A 26,929-nucleotide genomic window follows, 5' to 3' on the forward strand; every position below is an offset into this window, starting at 1 on the left:
CACCTCCGGCTCCAGGAATCCCAACCTGCCAGCCTCCTCGGGTCCTTAGCACACACCTGGGGGCCCTACATAGCTTGAACAACAATGAGGAAGAACCAACAGGAAGAAAGAGGTGGCTGGGGAGCAGAGGGCAGAGACTGGAAGTAGGATGTGGCCTCCTTCTACCCAGAGGTACCAGTACCCCCAATCTGCAGGGTGCAGCGGGCATCCCAAACTGACACCTGTGTTGGCACTGAAACCCTTAGGCCTCGCTAGCGATGGCTCCCAGGATGAGCTGATGCCCACCCAAGAGGAGGGACCAGGTGACAAGACAGAGCAGAGCTGAGCTCAGGCTCGGGCAGGGCCCACCAGTGCTACCCAGAGAGCCCACGGACGCCACCTACTGCAATTCGGGGCCCCCAGCATCTGGTCCAGTTTCAGGCACTGGGCATCACTCCAGGCAGCCAAGGAGCTCTGCGGCAGCACACGGGCGTGGATCTTGGGCAGGGCCACGCTGCGATCTATCTGTGCCAAGCTGCCCTGCACCTCTTGCCTCGCGCCCAGCAGCTCCCCTCTGACAGGGAGAGGCATGAGGAGCACAGCTGCCTGGGGGCAGGAGCACAGACATCAGGCATGGGGAGAAGGGGGCAGCGTGACACAGGCCCCGGAGTGTCGGAACCAGTTTCTGGCATCAGTATTGGGCATCAGGTGGAGACCGGGACCCTCCAGTGCCCTGGAAGTGTGTAGAGCGAGGCCCTACCGTGAGCCTGGCTCTAGGACTCAGCTCCGAACTGCTACAGCTGAGACCCCAGCCCCAGGACAGGAGAACATGTGAGTGTTCGAGACCCAGTCCGGTGATGCTGGCAGGGGACCAGAGTGAATTATCAGGGGACAGCTAAATTAGAGGGACCCTGTGCCAGGCTCAGGTCCTGACCCTATAAGTTGAAGATTGGGTCCCTGAGATATAGGACTCCATTGCAGACCCTGAATACCTGCGGGCACAGCGCCCAGGCAAGCAGCAGTCATTGTTTCATTAAGAGTTATGGCCACAGTGATAGTACATCAGGGAGGGCTTTTACCTTGCATGTGGCTTACCCAGTTTCGTTCCCCAACATCCCATAGGGTTCCCTGAGCACCACCAGGGGTTATTTCTGAGCACAGAGCCAGGAGTGACCCCTGAGCAGAACTGGGGATGGCCCCAAATGAAAACACAAACGTAGAAGTAAAGGGTGTGGTTGGAGCCATAGGACAGCGGTTAGGGCATCTGCTTTGCATACGCCTGACCTGGGTTCGATCCCCCTCATTCTCTATGTTCCCTGGAGCCTGGCCAGGAGTGATCCCTGACCGAAGAGACAGGAGTACACCCTGGGTGTCATGGGGTGTGTCATGGCCCCCAAACAAAATGATGGAAAATTCAGGCTGTGCCACTCAAGTAAAGGTCAGCCGTCCCCAGTGCCTCTGCTCCACCTGCTCCTGCATTGCACCTCCAGTGCGTCGCCCCTCAGCCTCTGCCACAAGCCCTGAACGCCTTCCTGGACCTGGTCCCGCTCCTCGGCCTCCAGCAGCTCCGTGTACAGGGCCATCTCCTTGGTGTGCCTCCAGGATCTGCTGCTGGAAGAGCCAGGGTGCGGTGCTCTTGAGCAGCTCCCGAGTCATCCCTGAGCTCTGCAAGCGTCGCAGCTCATCCATGGCCCTGTCGACCAGGGCCTGTGGAGCCCGCAGCTCGTCCAGTGCCGCCTGGTCCAGATGCTCCTGCAGGTCCTCCAGCGCAGAGCCCTGCTCCGCCAGCAGGCTCCACCACTCTCCAGGTATTGGCCAGAGTCCTCTGCCATTCGCAAGGCCTCCCCAAGGGCCAGCTATTCCTTGTGTTGCTCCTTGTGCTGGGAATGAGAGATGAAGGGGAGCTGGGAAATTAGACTGAATCTCAGGCACGGGTCTCTGGAGAACCCTGAGCATCCAAGTAGCCAGAGGAACAGGACACGTTTTGGCCAGAGGCACAGCACGTTGGAAACCTTTTCCCTCAGTGGGCACCACTGGAGAATATTCTCCTGGCTTGCCCAGTGCTTGGCTCAGTGAAAACTGAACCATCTTTATTGAGGTTGCAGAGATGCCTGGTTGCAAGCCCAGCTCTTCTGTGGACCATGAGTGATCACAGTGAGGCCTCATCTGTACCAAGAGCTCATTCGTAAAATAGAGTAATTAATCACTGGATCATAGAATCCAATCATAAGGTTCAATTGTGGGGTGTAAGCCTGGGAGCCAATCATGGGATCCAATCATAGGCTCCAATCATGGGGTCAAAACATGGAATCTCAACATAGGATCCAACCACGGGGTATAAGCCTGGGATGCCAATTGTAGGGGGCTACATATGGGATCCAAGCACAGGGGTTAAATATGGGATCTATTACAACTCAGAAAAATCACAAGGTCCTGGCAAGGGAATTCCTTGTCAATGGATGGCAGTTGAACTTGGACACAGCCCTTGGACAAGCCCCCTTGTCATGCCTGGTACAAAAGGAAAAACTTGGGCCTTCACAAGAGGCCCAGGGTAGTAACCAGAGCAGCACCTGCCAGCTCTTAGGGGCCCAAAGATCATCATCGAAGATCGAGCATCATCGAGATGCTGCCTGCTTTATATCTATCTCTTTTTTTTTTCTTTCCTGTACCACGGCTTCCCACCCACCTCTGGCTGGTGAATTTCTCTCTCTCTCTCTCTCTCTCTCTCTCTCTCTCTCTCTCTCTCTCTCTCTCTCTCTCTCTCTCTCTCTCTCTCTCTCTTTCTCTGGTTGCAGGCCTCAGACTCTAGGAGAAATAAAAAAGATACTTGGTTTTTCTCCTCTCTCAATCCCCGGCAGGCAGGCTATCACTACACTTTGGCATCCCTGGGTGGGCGTGAGGCCCACCCAGCAGTCGGGCCCTATGGGCCCCTGCAACCTTGCAGCATTGCACTTCCTACCTGTACTGCTCTGGGGATAAGGCTCTGGGCAGTGATTGCATCAACCAACCTTTTGCTATTATTTGCTCCTGGCAACTCAATCAGGAGAGAAAAGTTCCCAAGATGCATGAAAGACAAATTTACTGAGGAGGTCAGGAAGGTCCTCCAAAAAGGTTTGAGTGTGAGCTCAGGGTGCCAAGTCTGATAAATCTGGATCTGGGGCAGGAACATTACTGGGGAAGTGCAGCAGGGAGGAGGCCAATGGGTATAGACATACCTACTCAGTGTTGTTTGGCCAACAGATCCACAAAAACGTCTCAGTTCTGGGCCCGGAGAGATAGCACAGCGGTGTTTGCCTTGCAAGCAGCCGATCCAGGACCCAAGGTGGTTGGTTCGAATTCCGGTGTCCCATATGGTCCCCCGTGCCTGCCAGGAGCTATTTCTGAGCAGACAGCCAGGAGTAACCCCTGAGCACTGCTGGGTGTGACCCAAAAACCAAAACCAAAAAAAAAAAAAAAAAAAGTCTCAGTTCTATTTGAGAATAACTCTATCTTTGTTATTTTCTTTTTTTTTTTATTTTAATGAGTTTATTTATTTATTTTTATTTAAACACCTTGATTACATACATGATTGTGTTTGGATTTCAGTAATGTAAAGAACACCAACCATCACCAGTGCAACATTCCCATCACCAATGTCCCAAGTCGAGGAGGGAGACTTGGGACATTTGTTATTTTCTTAATTAAATAGTTTTGTGTTCAGTTCTATTTGAGAATAACTCGATTGCGGGGTCCTGAAGCCCCCCAGGGGGGCCCGGCCAGCAGGAATTAGCTGGGAAGACTTCTTAGACAACCGCACTCCTATTTTGCTGGGTAGAATCACAACCACACTGTAAAAAATCTGAGAGAGGTTAATAATAAAGACCCAAGGCAATGTCTCACTGCTCAAGGGCAACTTTATTTGGCTACAGCTCCTTCTTATATAGAGAAGGAGAAAGGGGGCAGTACAAGGGTGATGTCAATCACACTTTTGGCATGAAAATTACTTCATTATTCCAAATAAGGCAAGTGGGCAATACTTCTTGCAGTATCCATGGAAACATCTTGTGACCTTCTAGCTGCATTCCTAATTGCTTGACTATCAGGAGGTGGTGCAAGATGTGCTTGCCTCAGTGATCTTGAACAGACAATGTAGCATATACACAATAATGAATGTCTTGTAAACTCAGGGATATGGTTAAGGGAGTAAGGCCTCTTTTCTGGGAATGGTACTGGGCTGTGTTGCTCTCCTCCGGGCTAAAAGATTAATTATACTTTGCAGCTGCATTTTCCTTTCTCTTTGGCCCAAGAACTTACAGCAAGACTGCATGTAGCCTTTAGGTGAAAGGCTGGATTATGGCAGAAAGAATAGCAAAATGGCCTCAAACAAGTCAGTCCCCAACATCTCCCCCTTTCTCTTCTAATAAAAGAAGGAAAGTCGTGAGCGGGTGGAAGAACCGTGTCTTAGGCTACAAGGTTTGACCAGGTCGGACACGGCCAAAGCCGCATTTAAAAGGTGGCTACAAGCGCCGTGGGTGTGCACAGAGATCCGAATTATGCGCTGTAGCCTTTTAGGGCCGTGCCCTAACTGGGACCTTGCTAATCCCGTCGTAGGTGTCTCCACAGCCGAGAGCACAAGTGCCGGAGTGAACTCCGTCTGTTAGCTATGCGCTCTATCTCCTGGAAACTTAGTGGCTGGAAAGGCGGCTTGGTGACAAAAGCCAAGTTTTCACAGGAGTCACGTTGGGTTAACTGTTGGTAGTGAACTTGAACAGAGGTTTTTGCCGTCTCATCTACCTGGTTTTTAACAAGGGCAGTAAGTTTGCGGAAAGCCCATGGGTCAAAGGAAAGGAGCAGCATGAGGCTAATAAGAGGGCCCAAAATAGTGGACAGTAATGTATGTATCCAAGGAGAAGAGAAAAACCAACCCTGTTACCAACCTTGTTCTTGGTCAAAACGTTTCTGGAACTTCTTCATACCGTTACCAATACGTAGAACACTATCCCTAACTAATCCAGATTTGTCTTTAAATACACAGCATAGTTCTTTAAGGGCCACACAGACTCCCCCTTCCTTTATAAGGGCAAAATATAAAGTACGACGATTTTGAAGAACTACATCAGCAAGGGAACTAACAGTATCGTAGGGGTTGAGGAGAGAAGCTAAGCTAACAGTGTTCATAATATGGGTCTGTGAGGGCTAGAGCAGAGGCATTTATAATATTTAAAATAACTTGAGAGAAGGAGGATGGGCCAGAAGGCAGAGTTCGTAGCTTACAACTTGCTTAATAGTGAGTTGATGACGCTGAGGCTGAACTTTCCAGAGAAGAAGTTTAGAGTTATTGGTGTAGATAGGAGATTTAAACGTTGTGATGCTTTTATAAAACGGCGAAACCGGTGAATTGCAGATTTAACAGTGTTCATAGCTGGTGTTGGAGAGCGCTTGGGCAGAGGCATTGACCATTTGCAGGATGAGGTTCAAGGTGGAAACCGGACCAACAGGTTTGATGGTTAATGTAGGCTTTAACAAAGCTAAAACATAATAATTATGATAAGCAAGAAACATTTCAGTAACAATATGGGGAGAAAATGCAGTGGAGTAAACAAAATAAGTGGAGTTGGGGGCTTCAATGAAGATGGAAGAGTTGTTAACAATAATGGTTTGATTGCAAATGTGTGATTGTTGAACAGGCGGGCACATATATGGTTCGAGTAAGCAAAGTTCCACGACCGTGACTTGTTTGCAATGGAGGTTGTTGGTGGCAATGGTGGGCATCAAGGCAGCTAGGCAGAGTGCTCAATTCAGCATTGTCAAAGGTGGAGTCAGTTAGAAACAGGTTTGCAGGAATGGCGGCTAGCAGGAGGTTTATAAGAAAACAGCTTGGCAGAAGGCAAAATGGTTACTTCAAATAAAAATTAAGAATTTGCAGAAAACATTAGCAATTTACATTACACTAGTTATTTTTGAATACCACGGGAATGTTATTTGACCTCTGTTAGACTTTGGCATAAAAGAAAATTTATAATTAACAATTGCTAATTAAAAAAAAATTTTTTTAACTGAATATAAAGGATTTTTCTTAAACTTTTAGTTATTATGTTAAAGCTGGATGCTATTTTTTAGCCATAAATACATATTCTATAGGCCTGAACTTACACATAACAGGAAAGCCAGGTGACTGCAAAGTCCAGAAATTCTCCAGGGAAAAGTTATCCCCGATGGCCATTGAGAAATCTGGGGTTTGCCATCTCCCACACCTTCCGCCATGTTTTTAGAAGGACAAAGCTAGCTTAATACATAATTTTTAACACATGATTTTTAGTTGCAAGATGCCAGTTTGTGAACTGACCAGACTGAACCAGGTTGAAAAAATTAATTGAAATTTGAAAAATGGATAAGGCTTTAAAAATTGTATTATTATAAAATGTAGAGATAACAAATAAACAGATAAAACAAAACAACACTAAACACAACATTTTACACTTGTGGCCACTTTCATTCATCACAACAGACACATAAACAGACAAAAGGATTGATTTAAGACTTATTTATAAAAAATTGACAAGCGCTTTTAAATATTTAGCTAGCATGTTTGTGAGAAGAAAAAAAAATTTTTTGTAGAAAAACTTATTTAGTTTTGAGAAGTACTTAATGTAGATGGAGTGGAACTTTGCTGAAAATAAATTTTAAGGTTTAGATTTAACACAAAACATTTTTAAAACAATTTTAATTTGAAGTTTAAAACATTAAGTAAAATGGTTAATGAGCACTGTAGAAGGAGTCTTCACTTTGAAGTATGAAATTATTTGCTGTAAATGAATAGGTTTTCTTTAAATTGGTTTTGCAGTAGAATAGTAAGACAGCTGCAATAAAGTGTTAAAATTTTTATGATTAAACACAATAGCATGAACTATGATTATTAAAGGTATAAAAACTGATTTTAAAAAACAAACAACTGTTTTTACTATGAAGACTTTATGTGAATAATTTGTAAAAAATATTATATACCAAATTAACTAAATGTTTAGATTATTATAAAATATAGTTAAAGACATTGGATATATTTACACACCTAGAACTTAAGACTAAAATTATGTTTAATACTAGTTAATTTGCTTATAAAGTTTAGTTACTTTTATATATTACTTATAAAATTATATATAATATATTTTTCATTTATATTATTTTTTTTCACTGCGACACAAATATACAGATTTGTATAATGTGCTGATATTTTGAATGCACTTAAAATAATAGTTCTTACAATGCGGAAATAAAGAACAACCATTGCTGTAGCACAAAGTTAAAACTAAGGGTACTATAAAGCACATATAGGTGTTCACTGTGCATTAAATTAACTATATTGTTTAAAAAGGCTAACCACATTATTTTTCACATAATTTTGTAAATACTTTAAAAATTAAAATAAAACTTTTAATAGAAATATAAGATTTAAATTTAACACTTTTGTGTTCGTTTGGATTTTAAAACACAAAGAAGTTTTTCTTTTACCAACATTTTGTTATCTGTAAAGTGACAGAATTATGACCTTGCTCTAAAATTTTCTGAGAGGCATGAAAAAAAAAATTTATTGCCTTTATCTTTCTGTTGCTTTTTAATGTTTTAATAATTACTTTACACTACTTAATGCACTAAACCTAATAACACATATTTGACGAAGTGTAGGGCTGACAAGGTGAAGCAGAGTTTTTCACTGATAACTTGGGGAGGGGCTAGCACAGTTAACAGCAGGAAGGCTAGAGGCAAATTATTTACAGTTAGCAGGGTGTAATGATATATAGGAAAAAAAAAGCAATCTTTTAAGATTAATTACTAATTTATTGGAATTAGAGGGAATGGCAACCGAAGAGGGGAGTCTGGGTTGCAAAAGTACCATGGGGATCATGGTTTTATTAATTGATTTGAGAATATGCAAGAGATGCCACTTTTCAGATTTCTTTTGAATAACAAAGATTGGGTATTTCAAGGTGAATTGGAAGGCTTAAGGTGGGAGTGACAGGGCTTGAGCTGGCTGTTTCCCAAGGCTGGCAGGAAAGAGGCTGAAGGAGGCTGAGGATTGGTTTGAGCAAAGTAAAGGGTACATTAGGCTCAGAAGTTTTAACAGCAAAGTGTAGATATTGCAAGGTTTTATGGCTTAGCAGATGATACTTTGTAATTATCCTGCTCACTGTGCCCTTAGAATTTTTTGTAGGCACTGCAGCAGTTTCTGTTTTATGGCACTTAGCCTGACTTTTATTAGTTTGTTCCTTTGAATTCTCAAGATGGGGGGCCTGGCCGTGGAATTCAGTGGGCAGAGGACAGACAACTATAGATTTAGGGGGGGGGGGGAACGCCTGAAAGGCAGAAACCTGTGAATTAAGAGAAGCAGCCTGTTTTTGAAGGCTTAAGATTTGTTTAAGATTTTTAATTTGGCCAAGTAGTTTCATATCTATAGCTTTAAGAGGGGGAGCGGTGAGAGGAGGGAAATTGCCATGGTTAGGGACTGAGCGTTCTCCGGTGGAGGCTGCTGAGCAGGCGGGGGAAGACTTTCTCCATTAGGGAGAAAGACAGGAAAGGTAGCGCTGGTTTTTGAGCCAAGAGCATTATCAAGTTTGTTAGAGAGGTGAGAGACCATGGATGTAATTGTGGTGAGTTGGGAACTCAAGTCAGAAAAAGGGGGGGGGGAGGGAGAAAGCAGCAACAGTTTGTTGCCGGTGTGGGGGAGCTGCTGGAATGCTGGCTTTGGGGAGCGACTTCCAGGCACGGAGGGCAGCAAGAGCCATGTTGGCAAGCTGGGACCTGGAAAGTGTGTGCTGTACCTTTAAGGTATGAAAAGAGGCGAGGCCAGCTATACGAGCTTAGAGATCAGAATTCCTGCCTGTCTGCAAGGGCTTTGCAGCGGAAAAAAAAAAGTTAACTTCCCAAGAGACAAAGAGTTCAGCTTTTAGATTCTAAGCAGGAGAGCGTGTAAGGGGCTTGGGGGCCATAGGAGGTTACGGCTTGAAATGGCTCTTTGAGGCTTTTCCAATTAAAGGCTTTGTATTGTTGCAATTGCTGGCTAAGGAGGGGAGGGTGGTGAAACAGGGACGGAGCTGAAGCTAGGGAAGTGAAGGGCTGTTTAGGATTTTGCACAGAGGGTGCAGCGGCCTCTTCTGTAGGGGTCTGGGTGCATAGAGCAGAAGCATGGACAGAAGTAAGGGAGGGATATAAATGAGAAGCATTAGAGAGATCTTTAAGAGCATTAGTTACTTTGGAGACAAAGGTAGAAGAATCAGTGGTGGAGGGAGGACAAGGGGAAGTATTCTCAGAGGGAGAAGGGAGATGAGAGACAGAATTAGAACGAGAGGGAGTCCTGGAACACTCATGGGAGACTTGTTGTACATGAGATTCAACGGCATGGATGATGTCTTTGGCGGTTCCGGCATTTTTAGTTACAATGATATCTCTTAACAGGCTCCAATATTGGAACATAATTTTTTCCTTCTGTGAATCATCATTATTTACAAAATAATCACTCATTTCATGTCCTACTTTGTCCCAAGTGGACGCAACAATTTCTGGACAGGTAATAATAAACCAATGACATACATTATGAATAAACATAAGAAAATAACAAATATTCTTTTTGGTAACCTCTACATGTCTGGCTTTCAACTCAGACTGAATATCAATAATGAATTTAAGTTCAGTACTCAATGAAAACACCCATGGTAGCGTATCCTATGGGTGAAGCCCCAAAAGCCAATCAGGGGCGGTGATCGGAACGACTGAAAAAACTGCAGTTTAAATATTTGATTAAGGCTAACTCGTTTCAACGCCTACCCTGATGAGGTATATCCTGCGATTTACGAAACAGCTCCGGACTCGCCGACCCGTAGTCGTTCGGAGTGTGGCGGTGGTCTTCAAGCCCAGCGTTGGGCGCCAAAATGCGGGGTCCTGAAGCCCCCCAGGGGGGCCCGGCCAGCAGGAATTAGCTGGGAAGACTTCTTAGACAACCGCACTCCTATTTTGCTGGGTAGAATCACAACCACACTGTAAAAAATCTGAGAGAGGTTAATAATAAAGACCCAAGGCAATGTCTCACTGCTCAAGGGCAACTTTATTTGGCTACAGCTCCTTCTTATATAGAGAAGGAGAAAGGGGGCAGTACAAGGGTGATGTCAATCACACTTTTGGCATGAAAATTACTTCATTATTCCAAATAAGGCAAGTGGGCAATACTTCTTGCAGTATCCATGGAAACATCTTGTGACCTTCTAGCTGCATTCCTAATTGCTTGACTATCAGGAGGTGGTGCAAGATGTGCTTGCCTCAGTGATCTTGAACAGACAATGTAGCATATACACAATAATGAATGTCTTGTAAACTCAGGGATATGGTTAAGGGAGTAAGGCCTCTTTTCTGGGAATGGTACTGGGCTGTGTTGCTCTCCTCCGGGCTAAAAGATTAATTATACTTTGCAGCTGCATTTTCCTTTCTCTTTGGCCCAAGAACTTACAGCAAGACTGCATGTAGCCTTTAGGTGAAAGGCTGGATTATGGCAGAAAGAATAGCAAAATGGCCTCAAACAAGTCAGTCCCCAACACTCGATCTTTGTGATTTTCTTAATTAAATAGTTTTGGGTTCACAATACTATTAATCATGGTCTCTCTTGGGCATAAACCACGCCCATCATCTGTGTACCATCTCCTTCCCCCAAGGACCCCAATTCCCCTCCCTCTCATCTACAACTGTATGTGTCAGTCCCCCAGCCACCCACTGTCATGTTGCCTTTGTATCTTTCTTGCTACCTCACTGTATTTCGATAAGTTCCATGTAGAAGAGATAATTTGGTATCTGTCCCTGTCTACACCTTCATTTGACAAACACCTCAGCACCTCTGAGGTACCCCTGACATAAGACATATGACCTGGGCCTTTGTTTTTGTGGAACTACATCCTATCTCAGGTTACTCTCAAATGAAACAGCTGAAAGATATCACTTTGGTGGAGGTGGATGCTCTCTGATGAGATGCAAGGGGCATCGTGAATCCTATCCTTGAATCAGATTAGAGCACCAGAGAAAAGCGGTTCAGGCTCCATGATTGGATCCTCCAGCCAATGGAAATGCATAAGGTGATGTTCAAAAGAGAGGGGGTAGAAACTGTGGCTTTATGCTGTGCCAAGTTTGATTGTATAATGCAGAGGCCTTACTGGAAAAATTAAGAAGTTACTCTGTACCCCTTCTCTTGCTCTTGAATTATAACAGCACCTCTCAACATCCCATATACCCACTACATCTGTCCTTGGCTCCATGCTCAAGACTTTTTGGGTCCCTGTCACATCTCCCTGACCAAATGAGTTTCCCATGAGTGTGTTTGATCCCACAGCTCATGAATCCTAAATCACATCCCATCTTCCTGAATACCTTTCACTGTTCTTTACTCAAAATCACTGACCAGGGTTTGGAGAGATAGTATCATATGTAGGGTGTTTGCCTTGCTCACAGCCAATCTATATTTGATCCCCAGCAACCCATATGGTCCCCTGAGCCCTGCCAGGAGTGATCCCTGACCACAGAACCAGGAGTACCCAAAAAAACAAACAAACAAAAAAACATAAAATCATTGACCTTCTTTGACCCTTCAACTTTGCTGAACCATGAGAGATGGCCTAAACTGTATTTCAGAAATCCAGTCCCAGCAGATCAATGGTCCATGGCCCTTTTGGATACATTTGGATGCCCTTCATAGTCATGGAACTATGTCTAGTAAGGCACCTGGCCTTTGGGGGTGTTCAAACTAATCTTGGAAAGAGCAAAATGAATAAATCAGCACCTACCTTCTGCAGTGTCTCTTGTCTTCACTATCAACTTCTGGTGAAGCTTTTTCTTTTCCAGATACCCAGCTCCAAGTGGAAAAGACAAGGCTATGTCTGCATCACCTCCAACAATGAGCTGAGTTTTGAACCAGAAAAGGGAATCGCAGATCAAGCATGCATGAAGAGTGAGGTAAGCATCAGGCAGAGGGGAAAGAAAGCACAGCAATGGGAGAAGCCCTCGCTGGGCAGAGAGAAGGCAGGTGTCTCGGGAAAAAGCAACAGTGAAGGGGTTACTTGGCACAGAGAGAATTCTCAGGAGGACATAGGGTGAAGAATTGCTTTAGGGGCTAGAGAGACAAAGGGGCTAGCTAGACAAAGCCTTGAATGTGGCAAACTTGGATTCAATTTCCAGCAACCCAAATTGGTCCCATAAACACCTCTAGGAGTTATTCTTGAACACAGAGCCAGAAGTAACACCTGAGCACTATTGTGTGTGGACCCCAAACAAAACAAAACAACAAAAGAGATGAGAAATTGTAGTTGATGGGAAAAGTCCAAAGTCAAAGACCATTCCAAGAGAGTGGGATGAACTCCTGGTCCTGGTGGGTGTCCAGCTCAAAGAACTGGCACCTGTTTCAGGGTGAGATCAACTCTTTAAGTATGAATGATGAGAAGCTCACTTGAACAAATGCTCATCTCACCTCCAAGGCGGTGAGCATTACTCAGCATGCTTTGGTCCCAATATGAAGTGTCACATTCTCTAGATTGGTTAAGGTTTGATTCCCACCGAGACAGGAAAGGCAACTCCCATTCCCCTGTCTGATTAGGTCGGGGGAACAGGTCCAGTTGTAGAGATCCACAGAAAATAATTCACACAGTGAAGAGGTACAAGAATGGGTTCAGGAAATCCAGTGTTCAAGCCAGGAGTTCAACCCACAAAAGCTTTCTGCTCCTAAGATGGAGTGAGGCTCAGTGGAAGAAGACCGAAGAATGAGCCCCAGCCTTTCTCAGACCCTGGATGTTATTGACAAGAATCAGGTACCACCCTAGCGTGGGAATACCAAGTAAGGAATAATCCAATATACTATCACCAGCTCACACCCTAGGGTGGAGTACAATTATTGATTAGGGTAGGATAAGTAACACAACACCAATAGAATAAACTTCCTGCACAGGAGGAATGCATCCCTTTTTCCTGCCCTGCTGCTGAGCTGGAAGCCTCGCCTCATCTCCTGCCTTTAGAGGCGGCTGCCATCCTGCCATCATTGTCTCCATTGGGTCCCCAGGGCCATCTCTGAATTATATTCCACCACTGGCTTTCCCGTGTGATCTGATTCCTCAACTTTCTCATAGGTTCTCTGCCTCTGTAGGACCCCTAAGTGACAGCCAGCACCCCCTCTTCCCAATGCATTGGCCCCTCTCTCTGCTCTAAGTTGTGCTCCCTTTCTAGCACTGGATGGATTTCCCAGCAGAAGCTTCTGGAAAGAATGCATTCATAAGTGAAGGGATGGCGAATACATATTTCAGGGAAAATATGCACATCGTTGTCTCAAAAAGGATTCAGAGATAAGAGATAAAACACCCGGCCTGCTTGCTGCGAGCACTGCCAGGTGAGACTGTCTCTTCCAGGGTGTGAAAACCACTCAGCAGTGGTGCCTGAGCTGCAGTGGCACTTTCATTAGCATCCCTGAGGAGTGCGTGCTTGCCTAATTTGCACCTTGCAAAATTCTTGTTAAACAAAGTGTGAGAGTTGATCAAGTTGAAGAACACTCTGAAACAAAAAATCACCCTATGAGAGCAAACTTTCTAGTCACACCTTTAATACTTTCTTCAAGCAGTGAACAGCTACCAAGAACACACTTCAATGTTTGATGAAGCACCCAGGAGGCCAGTGGACAGAAGCAAGGTCCGGGCCCAACCTATTAGATCCCTGGGCCCCCACAGCCAACGCCAGCATCCATCCTCGACCTTGGTTCTGAAAAAGGATGTGTGATGAGTCGGGAACCGGGTCCTGCACAACTACGTGGGGCCCTCCACCTGGGAGGCGCCCATGAAAATCTGCAGATTTTTTTTGAAACAGCTCCAGATTAGGGTAGGAAAAGTTATACAGATACATCAAGACCAGTCAGAGGCAGGGGCCAGAGAGAGAGCACAGTGGCAGGGCATTTGCCTTGCACCCAGCTAATCCAGGACAGATATTGGTTCAAATCTCTGCATCCCATATGGTCCCCTGAGCCTGCCAGGAGCAATTCTAATAAGCGCAGAGCCAGGAGGAACCCCTGAGCACCGACAGATATGACCCAAAAAACATAAACCAAAACCAAACAAACAAACAAAATGACCAGTCAGTTGTCTACTGAAATGGGGTGCCTGTACTTGGGGTTCATAGTACAGCTGGACTCTATGTATGGCACAAAAGTTCCTAACAATCAGAGAAGTCTTAAGATATAAGGAAGGGAAACTGGTGTGATTGCACAGTGGCAGAGCGTTTGCCTTGCATGAAGCCAACCCAAGACAGATCCGGATTCAGTATCCGGCATCCCCTATGGTCCTCTGAGCCTGCCAGGGGCGATTTCTGAGCGCAGAGCCAGGAGTAACTCCTGACTGTTTTTTGGAGTGTGACCCAAAAACAAAACAAAACAAAACAAAAAAATATGTAAGGAAGGGAGCGTGGGAGAGATAGCACAGTGGGTAGAGTGGTGTATGCCTTGCACATGGCTGACCCTCCTTGGCATCCCATAGGTTCCCCCTAACACTCCAGGTGTGATATCTCAGCACAGAGCCAGGAGTGAACCCTGAGCTCTGTTGGGTAAGGCCCAAATTAAACAAATAAACTAACAAAACAAACAAGTTGGGAGCAGAGCCAGAGACAGTTGTTGTGGTCTCTAATTGAGTGGCAGATCAGAATGGACTCTTTCAACAGCATGCTATACCACTGTAAGGAAATGGTGCTTTGGCGCAGCTCAGCCTGAATCCTAGCCCCGCCACACCAGCCAAGAGTAAGAGGCAGTGGGGCACAGAGCTGGGCCACCAGCAGGCAGTATGCACATGGGGAGGAGACATGAGCTGGCCCAGCTGCACAGACAGCACCCCGGCTGCACATGCGAGCCCTGCGGTCCATCACACCCCCTTTCACCAATCTCACCTGTATCTCCGCGTAATCCCACAGAAGCGCTCCACAGGAGGCCGCTGCACTCAACCACTGACTGAGGGGAGAGGGTCATGGTGAGAGGTGGACACACACGCAGGTGTGAACAGGTCAGTACATGCACAGCAAAGCACATGGCATGCACGCATGCACAGAGATGCACATACCACATGTGCTCATGCCAACCTGGGTGTGTAAGCATAGCAAATTACACAGCAAGTTCACATGCACACACACAACACATCAGCACGTGCCTGGCATGTCCAAGCATGCACGCACACATGCTCATTCACATGAACACAGGATACACGTACGTACGTATCCACACATAGCACAGCACATGTGCACCAGCTCCATGTGTCTATACAGCACACATACAAGTGGCACAAAGACATGCGCATAAGCAACACAGGGTGCACACACGAGTCTATGCAAGATGGAAGGGCACACACACACACACCCCGGACTGACAATAAAGCAGCTGCCAGGCCCTGGAGATTATGCCTGTCCTCCAGTCTCCCTAGCTCAAGGCAGAGAATCTGGATAGGTGGAAATCCATCAGCCTGGCTGCCCTACAGCCTGTCAGTGCTGCCTTCCTCTTCCTCCTTCCAACTTAGCTGAAACGCACCAGCCCCCAGGCAGAGTGGAGAAAGTCTCAGGCCAGAGAAGACAAAAAGCAAATGAGTTCAGCACCGCAAGTCTGTGGCCCGGCCCCTGTTTCCTGCGGGCTTGTGCTTATACCTTGCCCACCCCAGACTGCACCCCACCATCCTATCCCAGAGAGTGGCTGGGCACCGAGGTGACCAGATATATGTGCCTGCCCTGGAAGAGGTTGACAGCCATGCCCAGAGGTGGGTTCTTAGGCTGCACAACTGCATGGCTCTGAGTCACCCAGCGGTGCAAAGCCAAGTTCCCGTCTGTATAGCACCCTCACTGGTATTCACAGGAGAGAAGCAACTTTTCATGCTTCTCTGAACTAATCTTTGGGGTCCCTTCTGAAGAAGCACCTGGGGACTGTGGGTGATACTGAGAGTACATTGGGTCTATGGCCACAGGAGGCTCACATTAAATAAGCCCCAAGACAAGCTCTGAGTCAGCAAAGGATTGTGCAGGGTTCAGAGCAAGGAATTCACCTTCTGACCTGACCACCCAGACCAAGGTCTGGCTGCAGATTATGTGACAGCCACAAGGACTCTTCCGTTTGTAGGGGAATTAATTCTACACTTAATCGGTAGACTGGCAAGCTTGTGCCATGGAGATACTGGACACAGGATGTTAGTGTTTTCCAACTGACAAGTGATCTGGGCTGGACTTGGTACTTGGAGGGAAAAACTCAGACATAGGGTCATGTGCTGCCATCTAGAGGGGACACACACACCAGCTATCATAGCCTCCCTGGGCCACACCCTGTGTGGACAAAGGAAGCCTTTCCACTCTTCCCAGGAACTGCCCTCCCCTGTTGAAAGTGTTTCTATTTGTCCACTATTGACTGGTGGCATAGAGTTACAGGGAATGATCTTTGCTGTATTTACTAGATAGGACTAGAAAGAACCACACCTCATTTTTCTCTTTGCCTTCACGGTCAAGTTGAAAGCCAGAGAGATCAATTTCTAAATAAACTTTGGATGAATGGATAGAATAGATGGCTACATAGATGAACTGCTGGGAATGGACAGAAATACATGAATGGGTAGTCAGAAGTTATGATGGATGGATGGATGCATAGATGGATGGAGGAATAGAAAGGTTGATAAATGGGTGGACAGAGGGATGGGTGGGGTGGATGAGGGACACATGGATGATGATTGGCAGAATGGATGGATGGGTGAGTGGATGGAAAAGTAGATGGATTCATGGATGGATTGATAGAAAAACAGATGGATGGATGGACTGGAGCGGTGGCGCAAGGGGTAAGAAGTCTGTCTTCCCTGTGCTAGACTAGGATGGACCACAGTTCACTATCTGGCATCCCATATGGTCCCCCAAGCCAGGAGCGATTTAGGAGCACATAGCCAGGAGTAACCCCTGAGCATCACTGGGTGTGGCCCCAAAACAAACAAAAAAAAACCCAAAACAGAAAAAGAATAGGTGGGTGGATGGGTGGATGGATGGTTGGGTGGGTGGGTGAATAGGTGGATGGGTGGATGGATGGATACATAGAGATATGGATAGACATGGGGCAGATATCTAGATATAGATATCTCTAGAGTTAGATAGAGATAGATAGATAGATAGATAGATAGATAGATAGATAGATAGATAGATAGATAGATAGATAGAGATATGGATAGACATGGGGCAGATATCTAGATATAGATATCTCTAGAGTTAGATAGAGATAGATAGATAGATAGATAGATAGATAGATAGATAGATAGATAGATAGATAGATAGATAGATGATAGATGGTAGATGATAGATAGATAGATAGATAGATAGATAGATAGATAGATAGATAGATAGATAGATAGATAGATAGATAGATAGATAGATAGATAGATAGATAGATAGCTTTGTGAACAAATGCCAGCCCAAGAGAGCGGTGGCAGTAGCGTCCTTTCTGAGTCACATAACCCTCCCGCTGGCACACTTCAGCACCTCCTCTGCTTCCTCCATGGCAGCCATCTCCCTCTGTTACTGGTTTTCTGTCTTCTTTTTGATCTCCAGGTCGCACTCGGCTGCCAAGGTCACCATCTTCCTGTCATACTCCTCTTTAATCTTCTTCTCCAGCAGCAGGAATTGGTGTTTGAAGATGGCGCTCATTAACCTCTCCTCTGGCTGGGAGAGGTGGCCAAGGCCCGTTAGCTTTCTCAGCAGCAGCACAATGATATCTTTGCTGACTTGGGTTCAACATACCTCCAGTTCTGAGTTGGCCCGGTTCAGGTTGCAATCTCCAACCTGGAAAAGACAAAGGACAAAGAAAGTTTAAATTAAGTATACATACAAACTCCAAGGCCCCTCAAAGCTCTGCATTTTGATTTCCTGTCATCTGGGCCCTTCTTTCTCTCTCTGCTTCAGATCCATCTAGCTCTGAAGGCCAATGAAAAGAGCAGGGTCTTACTTGACAAATTTGCAGTGTCCTGCTGAGAACAATGAGAATTATAATGACCCAAGGCATAATCTTGGTTAACAAACTACAAGAAGATCCCAGGAATAAGGAGTTAAGATATCAGGGGGTTGTGAAATAAAAGTAAAATTTAAAAAAAAAAAAAAAAAAGGTGATTTCCCTCTTCCTGTTTAACAAAAATTTTGGTTTGCACTGGGTCAACCCCGACACCCTAGGCCTATATAGTCCCCCAAGCCCATCAGGAATTAAATAAAATTTTGTTGTTATTGTTTTTTGGGCCACACCCGGTGATGCTCAGGGGTTACTCCTGGCTATGCACTCAGAAATAGTTCCTGGCTTGGGGGCCCTTGTGGGAAGCTGGGAATCGAATGCAGGTCTGTCCTGGGTCAGCCAGGCAAACGCCCTACTGCTGCACCACTGCTCCGGCCCCAGGAATGAAAGAAAGTTTAAATTAAGTATACTGTGTCCTGATCGGTTCCTGAAGCAGAAAAGTGTCATTCCCCAATACTCACTGTGCCTATGCAAAAAAAAAAAAAAAAGTGGGGGTAACACCAAACCCTGCCACTCCAGCACTCCTTTTTCTTGTTTTGTTTTGACTGTTTTTAATATTATTTTCCTTCTCTTTTTTCTTCCATTTTTTTTCTTTCTTTTTCACTCATGTGGATATTATTTGGTGATTTCTTGTTTTGCTGGGTGCATTTTTCTTTTCTTTTTTTTTTTCTTTTCTCTTTTTTCTCTCTCTCTCTTTTTTTTTTTTTTTTTTTTTTTGGTATTTTTCTTCTCTTTTCCTTATCCCTTTTATCCCCAACAGAATCACATAACTTGAATCATTCAGCCTCATAAATTGAGGGGGGAAATGATGATACCAGGACCAGTCATATGAACATGTAGTGAAAATAAAAAATGATCAGACTTGAACACCAAACCCAAAGTCAATGACAACAGAATAGATACCCAGTCTACAACAAACTGTAAAGTAGTATTCTGGGGGGTAAAGGAGGAAGATATGGGATACATGCTGGGAACATAGTTGGAGGAAGGACAATACTGGTGGTGGGAATACCCTTCATTCATTGTCACTATGTACCATAAATAATTTTGTGAAAGACTTGTAATATACTTCGATCACAATAAAAATTTATTTAAAAAAAATTAAGAAATAAACGGGACCAGAGTGATAGCGTAGGGATAGGGCGTTTGCCTTGCATGCAGCTGATCCAGGATGAACGTGGGTTTGATCCCCCTGAAGTCTCATATGATCCCCCAAGCAAGAAGCCATTACTGAACCTCTGAGCATTACCGGGTGTGGCCCCAAAACAAAAACAAACAAACAAAAAATCTGGGAAAATTGTCTCCAGTCTGACCTTTTGTTAATAATTCTTCCTTGACTGGGGGAAAAACAATGCTCCCTGGTCACTGAGAGGGAGCAAGGAAAACTGGACCCAGGAGACATAAGAACTCACCATACTATCTTCTTGGATTCTTTTCTGCAAGTCTACAATAGCTCTGAAAATCAAGTTCACTGAGGGAAATATAGGAGATACTGCACAGGGTCTCCATTTAACCTGCCTGGGAAGTGGATTCATGATGTATAGTTGTAAAATATTATTATATGGGAAACATTTATGGAATACTTGTTACTGTTCAAAAAACTCCAGAATATGTGTGATACTCCTTCAGTAATAATATTGTAAACCACAGGGTCTATAAGGGGAAAAGGAAGAGAGAGGGAGAAGAAAAAATGTCTACCACAGAAGCAGGGAGGAGAGAAGGCGAGTGGACGGAGTGAGGAACTGGGGACATTGGTGGCAGGAAATGTGCACTGGTGAAGGGTGTTGGGCATCGTATGACTGAAACTCACTCATGAACAACTTTGTAATCATGAAAAAAAAAACCCACAAGTGTATTATGAACAACCTTGTAACCTATTAAATACGTTTTAAAAAGTAAATAAAGAAAAGGAAAAGGAAAGGACTGGAGAGACAGCGCAGAGATTAAGATGATTGGCATGCACACAGCCAACACCAATTCAATGACTGGCACTCAGAAGATCTCCCTCACCTTCACCATGAGTGATCCCTGAGCAGAGACAGGGGTCATCCCTGAGCACAGTCAGGTGTGGCCTCCCACAAACCAACAAAATGCACAGGGAAAAACAAATTTGTGTTCCTCATAAACTCCTTGGGTGGGTGTCCTGAAAGCTGCAGGCTCTGCCACAGAGAACCTGGGCCTGCTGCTCCCCCCGCTGATGTAGGGACCCACTTTGGAATCCACAGCTCTTACACTCAAAGCAGGAACACAACAGGTCCTGTGCGGGGGGGGGGGGTATGGGGGGTGTTTCTGAGAACTAAAGAGCTGGGCTCACAGCTGCCTGCAGGGCTGAGGAGAGCTGGAGTCTGGAATTCACTCATTGACAGGCCTTATTTTCCCCTGCATGTGGCTGCCTTGTACTAGGGCCTCTCCTGAGGAAAGGATTTATCCACCAGGCCCTCACTCTTGGGGTGAAGAGCAAAGCTGTGGTTAGAGGCTTTCAAATGTAGGTTATGGTTGAGGAAATCTGAGATTGAGTACAATGGCTGGGAAAGGAAACAAGAAAGGCAGGATGGCGCCACCTGCAGAGAGCCAGAGAAAGGAGGAAGATAAAGCCAGGGAGTTGTACTTCCTGGATCAAGGTTCTGGGCGGCCTGAGCCTAGGGGCCTGGTGGACAGATAGTGGACAACGCAACTCCTGACTCAGTGCATGCAGGGAACCAGGCAAGCTGACTGAACCTGGCCCTTGCATTCGCCAGTCCTCATCCATGGGGATAGAGAGAGTGGCCATTAGAGGGTGCCAGGATTAGAATTGCCAAATCCTTGTGGCTGGCGAATGAGTATTTGTTTAAAAGTAATAAAATAAAATAAAATAATAATTTTGTTTAAAAATTCACCTAGTAGGTGAATCATTCCCTCAGGAGAAGCCCTAGTGCAGCACAGCCACTCTTAACATTTTGTTTAAAAAACTAAAGTCAAATCATCGGAATTCAAGTCAAGCAACTCTCCCATCACTTGTCTGTGGCCTCAGTGTCCCTGTTATCACCTTGCAAACAGCTCTCACCACACATATCTTACTCAGCTGTGCTGGAGAAGGAAGGGGTGAGGGCCACACCCATGGGGCTCAGGGGCTATTCCTGTGTTCCAAAATGACTCTGGCTGTGCTCAGAGGACTATATGCAGTACCAGGGATTAAGCTGGGGTCAGCCTCTTGGAAGTCAACCCTCATGCTGTCTCTCCAGCCTTCAAGTCTTTCTTGCATCCTTTTTTTTTGGGGGGGGGCCACACCCAGCAGTGCTCAGGGGTTACTCCTGGCTGTCTGCTCAGAAATAGCTCCTGGCAGGCACGGGGGACCATATGAAACACCGGGATTCGAACCAACCACCTTTGGTCCTGGATCGGCTGCTTGCAAGGCAAACGCCACTGTGCTATCTCTCCGGGCCCCTTTCTTCCATCCTTACATCTCTCTGCCTTCTTCCCTCAACCTGAAGCACTCCCCCATCCTTGGATTCCCTTGCAACCCTCCCTCCCATGCTTCAGGAATGAACTAAAACAGTGTTTTCCCTGGGAAGTACTTTTGTGACCTTCTTAGGGATACTTTTTGCCTCCCCCACACCCAGTGGCTTCCCCTCATGACAAACACAAGTTTATCAAACTCAAGTGGCCTGACAAATGTCTTCAGATGAGGTGAGATAGGTCCTCCTCCTATCCCGGTTACCGGGCACAGTTGTTGTCAGCCACGACTTCCTAGTAGGAAAAAAAGTGATGGAATGAGTGGATGAGTAACTGCCACTGTAGCAGAAACAGTCATGACACCCATGGAAGAAGGCCGTGACCTTAGGTGCATACTCTTCTAAGGCTGGGAGCATGCTCTCGGGGTCGTCTGAGGCCAGAATGCCGAGCATCTGGTCATTGAGCGCCAGGTCCTCGTTGACACCATTGGCCAAATTGAACTGGGAGTGCTCTGGCTTGTTCTCTGGGTGCTGGGCCAGTGGGCACATGTCAAAAAAGAGCGAATGAATGTGTCCTTGCAGCAGAGGTCAGGAGGGGTTCAGCAGGCAGAGAAGCTGCTGTCCCCCAGCTCGGTGTAGGAGCAGGTGAGATATCTACTCTCATCACAAAAGTGGGGTCTGGGTTGTGTGGGCAACATAAAGCAATGGATGGAAACGTCTTCAAAGTCCATCAAGAGCTTTTGTCATCATACTATCTCACTATAATCGCTATTTAATCACCATGCCACCACCATCATAGCGCTGCTATCCTCATTACCTTCCCTATCATATCACAGTGACTAAAATAGTCGATTAAAAGTTCTGTGCTGCATGTCAGTTAGTGACAAGCGTCCCCAGGACAGTCCCCGGCAGGCATGTGGGAGCGAGTACCGGAGCAGAGCTGGGGGACATGAGCAGGGTGGCAAGCTCCAGGTGGTCTCCGTCCCCGAGGTGACCTTCGGTGTCCAGCGCAGCCATGTAGCTGACCAAGAAGGAGTCTCCCACTGTGGGGAAGGTGCCTGTCAGGAGGCCCACACACCCTCGCATGCAGCTTCTGGTCAGATTCTTTGTTTGGGAGCATTTTATAGGGCTTCCTGAACCCCTCCATGTGGGGGGGGGGGTCTCTGAGCACAGAGGCAGGAGTAAGGCCGGAGGACAGCTGGGCAAGAAGAGGAAAAAGAGGAGGTGGAAGCAGGGAAAGGGAAGGAGAGGAGGAAGAGAAGGAGGAAGAGGAAAAAGGAGAAAGAAGAAGAGAAGATGAGGGGAAGATGAAGGAATGAGGAGGAGGGAAAAGAGAAGGAAGAGGAAAAGAGGGAGCAGTAGAAGGTGGAAGAGAAGATGAAGAGGAGAAGGAGAAGGAAGAAGGCAAAGGAGAAGGAGCAGGAAGAGGAGAGGAGGAGGAAAGGATGGAGGAGTAGGAGGACCAAGCCTTGGGCTGCAGGGGAGCGTGCATGCTACCCCAGCTCCCCCCACTCCCTCAGTCCCACAGCCCCCCAGAACTACCAGCAGCACCGACAGCCACGCTGCGCTCTGCACAGGGCCCTAGGGAGACAGCAGAGAGGGGTCCCACTGCCTGACGCACCAGGCGCGTGAGGTCTGGAGTGGGACAGAGCGTGGGGACTGGAGACCACCAAAGGTCCTAAGAGTTCTTTCAGTCCCGACTTCAGAGGCCCTGGGCAAATGTGACTCCAGCCCGGATGGGCAAGAACCTGCCCATTTCTGGGAGGGATCTTGGGAAGGTTAGATAAGGCTTTTGGCCCGAGGGTTAGGGTCTTTTGCCAGCATGGAGGTTGGAGGAGACGTGGATGAAAGAAGTTAAGATGCAGGGCAAGCTAAGAATGGCATGTGCTTAATTAGGTTTATAATATGATGGCCAGGGCCAATAAAGATGTTATCTCTCTGGAAGCCTGCCTGTAAGTGAGTTCAATACCCGCCGATTTCCTGGACCCAGACCCGTCGGCTGAAGGGGGTTGCAGAGCCATGTGGCCTGGGATGGCAGAGAAAGGTCCCTCCATCCATCCACCATCCAAGCCCATCCTAAGGGCTTAATGCAACAGGCAAGCATGGGTGCTTGGGTGCAAAGAGGTGGCTCAGGCCCTCAGCAGCAAGCCGTGATGCTGAGGCCTGTCTGGGGCACGCAGAGAAGAGGCTGTCCACGCCTCAGCATCAGGCTTCTGCTGGTCACTGTGTCTGGCCCTCTCAGCTCCCAGGAGAACTTCAGCGGCCAGAGCTGCCTCTGCCACCTGGCTGGCTCCAATCCGTCTCTGGGCTCTTGCGTTCAGACACAAGAACGGAGAGAAGGGAGCCCCGCTGCTCTGCAGTGAGTGGGTGCTGGGGAGTTGGCCAGGGACAGACCCTGCTGCAGAGCAGGGAGCGGATGCAGAGAGGGAAGGAGGAGGTGGTGTGTGAGGTACACACATGCACAAGCACGCACAAACGTGTCGCGGGCCAGCAAGCCTGGCAGTCCAGATAAGAACCTGGCGGGGACCTGGATCACCTGCAGGGAAGGAGACCGAAACCTGAGCCCTGGATGCCGGTGAAAATCCCACGTGACCTACCTACCAACCAATGCTTTGGGGAGGAGACAGGACAGAAGGAGATTAGGCTCCTCACAGATGTGTACAGAGCTAACACCAGTCTCTGTGTGTCTCTCTGCATGCCCCCAGATGCCAGCAACCGACCAGACAAGGGCCATGCAAGGGGGATCTTCAGGCCCATGTTACCTCAAATTCTCTTCTGGGCTGTCCTTTGCATGTCTGCTTTGTCAGTTGCAGGGCAAGCAGATCAGGAGGGCGAGAGGAGGTGGGCAGGAGGATGGTGGTGTTGTAGGCATAAATGAAAGGAAATGAATGCTCAAGCCAGAATCTGGAAACAATCCAGATGCCCGACAACAGATGAGTGGCTAAAGAAACTGTGGTACATTTAAACAACGGAATACTATGCAGCCTTCAAAAAATGAAGTCATGAAATTTGCCTATCCATGGATGGACATGGAAACCATTATGCTGAGTAAAATAAGTCAGAGGGAGAGAGACACGGAATAGTCTCACTTATCTATGGGTTTTAAGAAAAACGAGACATTATGGTAATAATGCCCAGAGACAATAGAGGTGAGTTCTGGAAGTACCGGCCCACCATATGAAGCTCACCACAAAGAGTGGTGAGCGCGGTTAGAGAAATAACCACACTGACAACTATGGTGACAATGTCAATAAGTGAGAGAAGTAGAATGCCTGTCTCGAAGACAGGCAGGGGGTGGGGGAGGAGGAAGATGGGGGGAATGGTGTGGGAATGTTACACTGGTGAAGGGAGCTATTCTTTTTATGACTTAAACCCAACTACAAACATGTTTGTAATCATAGTGCTTAAATAAAGATATTTAAAGAATAAATTAAAAAAAATAGGGGCCAGAGCGGTGGTGCAAGGAGTAAGGTGTGTGCCTTGTCCACACTAGCCTAGGACGAACTGAGGTTCGATCCCTAGCATCCCATATGGTCCCCCAAGCCAGGATCGATTTCTGAGCACCTAGCCAGGAGTAACCCCTGAGCATCACTCATAAATCGAATAAATAAACAAACAAGCAAACAAATAAATACATCATAAAATGAAATATGAAGCAAAATAAATAAATCAAATGCCCAAGGGGAAACGTACCTGCTGTCTCATGGAGAGTCGCTTCTGCTCCAAGGACGTGGCTTAGCATCACCACTGGCGGGACGAATGCCTGGGGTTGCACACTGGTGAGGCATGGGACACCGACAGGAAGAAACATGGCAGCCAGGCTCGCTTTTCTCCCTCACCCATGTCCACAGCTCTGCAGCTCTGGGTCACTCCTTCAATAGAGCCACATTCCTGGGCACTGCCTGGGGAGAGCCCCAGATGATGAAACCATCCCAGATCAGACAGAGCTGTGCCCCCTCACAGCCACATTCCACCCTCCCTGTGACTAGGGGGAACCCTGAGATCCTGAGTCCCCCCAACCCCAGAGCCATGCATCCCAACTGGGCAGGTCACAGGTCTGGGTTCTTCTGAACAGCTACGCGTGTTGTGTGTCTTTGGCAAAGGCACTCACTCTCTGTGAGTCTCACACCCCAAAGCCTCTGGAGCTTGTTAAGTGTCATCAGTGGCAACAACGGACCCCCAGCAGCCTGACCTACTCACCTGTGAGGCTGCCGCCAGTTGCTCCTAATGCTGCTTGGTGCTACGGCTGGGACTGGCGTTGCCAGTGCTGAGGCAGCTACTGCTACTGCTACTGCTGTTCTCCCGCTGCTCTTAATGCTGCCAATACTCATACTGTTACTAATGGTGCTGATACTAATATTCTTACTACTGCTGCCAATGCTAATACTTTTACTGATTATTGTAATTATTATTACACCTTATCTTATCTAAAACAAAGTTTATCCCTGGCTTCTTTTTTCTCTTTTATATATTTTTGGGCTTTTTGGGGGGGTGGGGGGGAGCCCACAGGGATTACTCCTGGCTATGTGCTCAGAAATCACTCCTGGCTTGGGGGACCGTATAAGATGTGGGGTGGTCAAACCGTAGTCCGTCCTAGGCTATTGTGGACAAGGAGATGCCTTACCGCTTGAGCCACTGCTCCGGCCCTGGTTTCTTTGGATCTGTTTGTTTACAACTTGGTTTCACCCAAAACAAAGATTGTCTGGCTTGTAAACCTGGGTGGGTTTTCTGCCCCACCTAGGGGTCATCTCTGGACTCAACAAAACCAGTAGCTCTGGCAGGCAGCGGGCAGCATACTAGGTAGAAGATGGCCAGACTGCAAGTGTTTCGCCATCAGCTTGGTCTGGATTGTTTCTTGGAGGACCCTGATTGGGACTCATTCACCTGGGCTTGGAGATAGGGTGTGTTGAGGTGATCTTACAACTAACGATGCTGTTGCTGCCGCTGTGACTAATGCTGATAACGCTAAAATCGGTGCGAATACTGTTAGGAATACAGTTAGTATTAGCTGTGACTAATGCTGCTGCTGCTGCCACCGGCGCTAATACTGGTCCTGTACTAATGCTGTTATTAAATCCACCCATGCTACTGGCCCCAGAACTAATTCTATTACTGATGCTACTCGTGCTAATATGGACACTATTAATAGTACTCATGCTAATGCTATCATTCTCCTACCCAGCCCCTTACATTCTCCTGTTCATGCCATGATGAGGGAGGACAGCATGGCCAGCTGGAGGCTCAGATCAGAACTTAAGAAGATCCCAAGAATCCGGTGTGCGAGTTGGTGTCTGAAGAGGAGAGAGAGGCACTGCGGGATCACCAGGGCAGGACTTGGGGGCTGATGGGACCCCCGCTGCTCACTCTCACTGGGACCCCCACTCCGTCCATACCCCATACTCCGTCCACCCAGCACCGGGGCCCAGGATGTGCAAAGGGACAGAGGTGGGTGAGCCAGGTCGGAACAGACCCCTGGACT

General features: G+C 46.8%; 1 non-coding gene and 1 pseudogene across 1 annotated transcript; both read right to left on the bottom strand.

The window, feature by feature from the left end:
- Positions 1-25,781, bottom strand: part of LOC125998180 (limbin-like) — a 42,004-nt pseudogene extending 16,223 nt beyond the window's left edge.
- On the bottom strand, positions 7,176-7,305 carry LOC125998435 (small nucleolar RNA SNORA22). Its single transcript, XR_007492004.1, has one exon. It is a non-coding gene; the product is annotated as a small nucleolar RNA SNORA22 (small nucleolar RNA).
- Positions 25,782-26,929: the final 1,148 nt, after the last annotated feature.

Source organism: Suncus etruscus, chromosome 20 (assembly GCF_024139225.1).
Source record: "Suncus etruscus isolate mSunEtr1 chromosome 20, mSunEtr1.pri.cur, whole genome shotgun sequence".
Taxonomy (NCBI): domain Eukaryota; kingdom Metazoa; phylum Chordata; class Mammalia; order Eulipotyphla; family Soricidae; genus Suncus; species Suncus etruscus.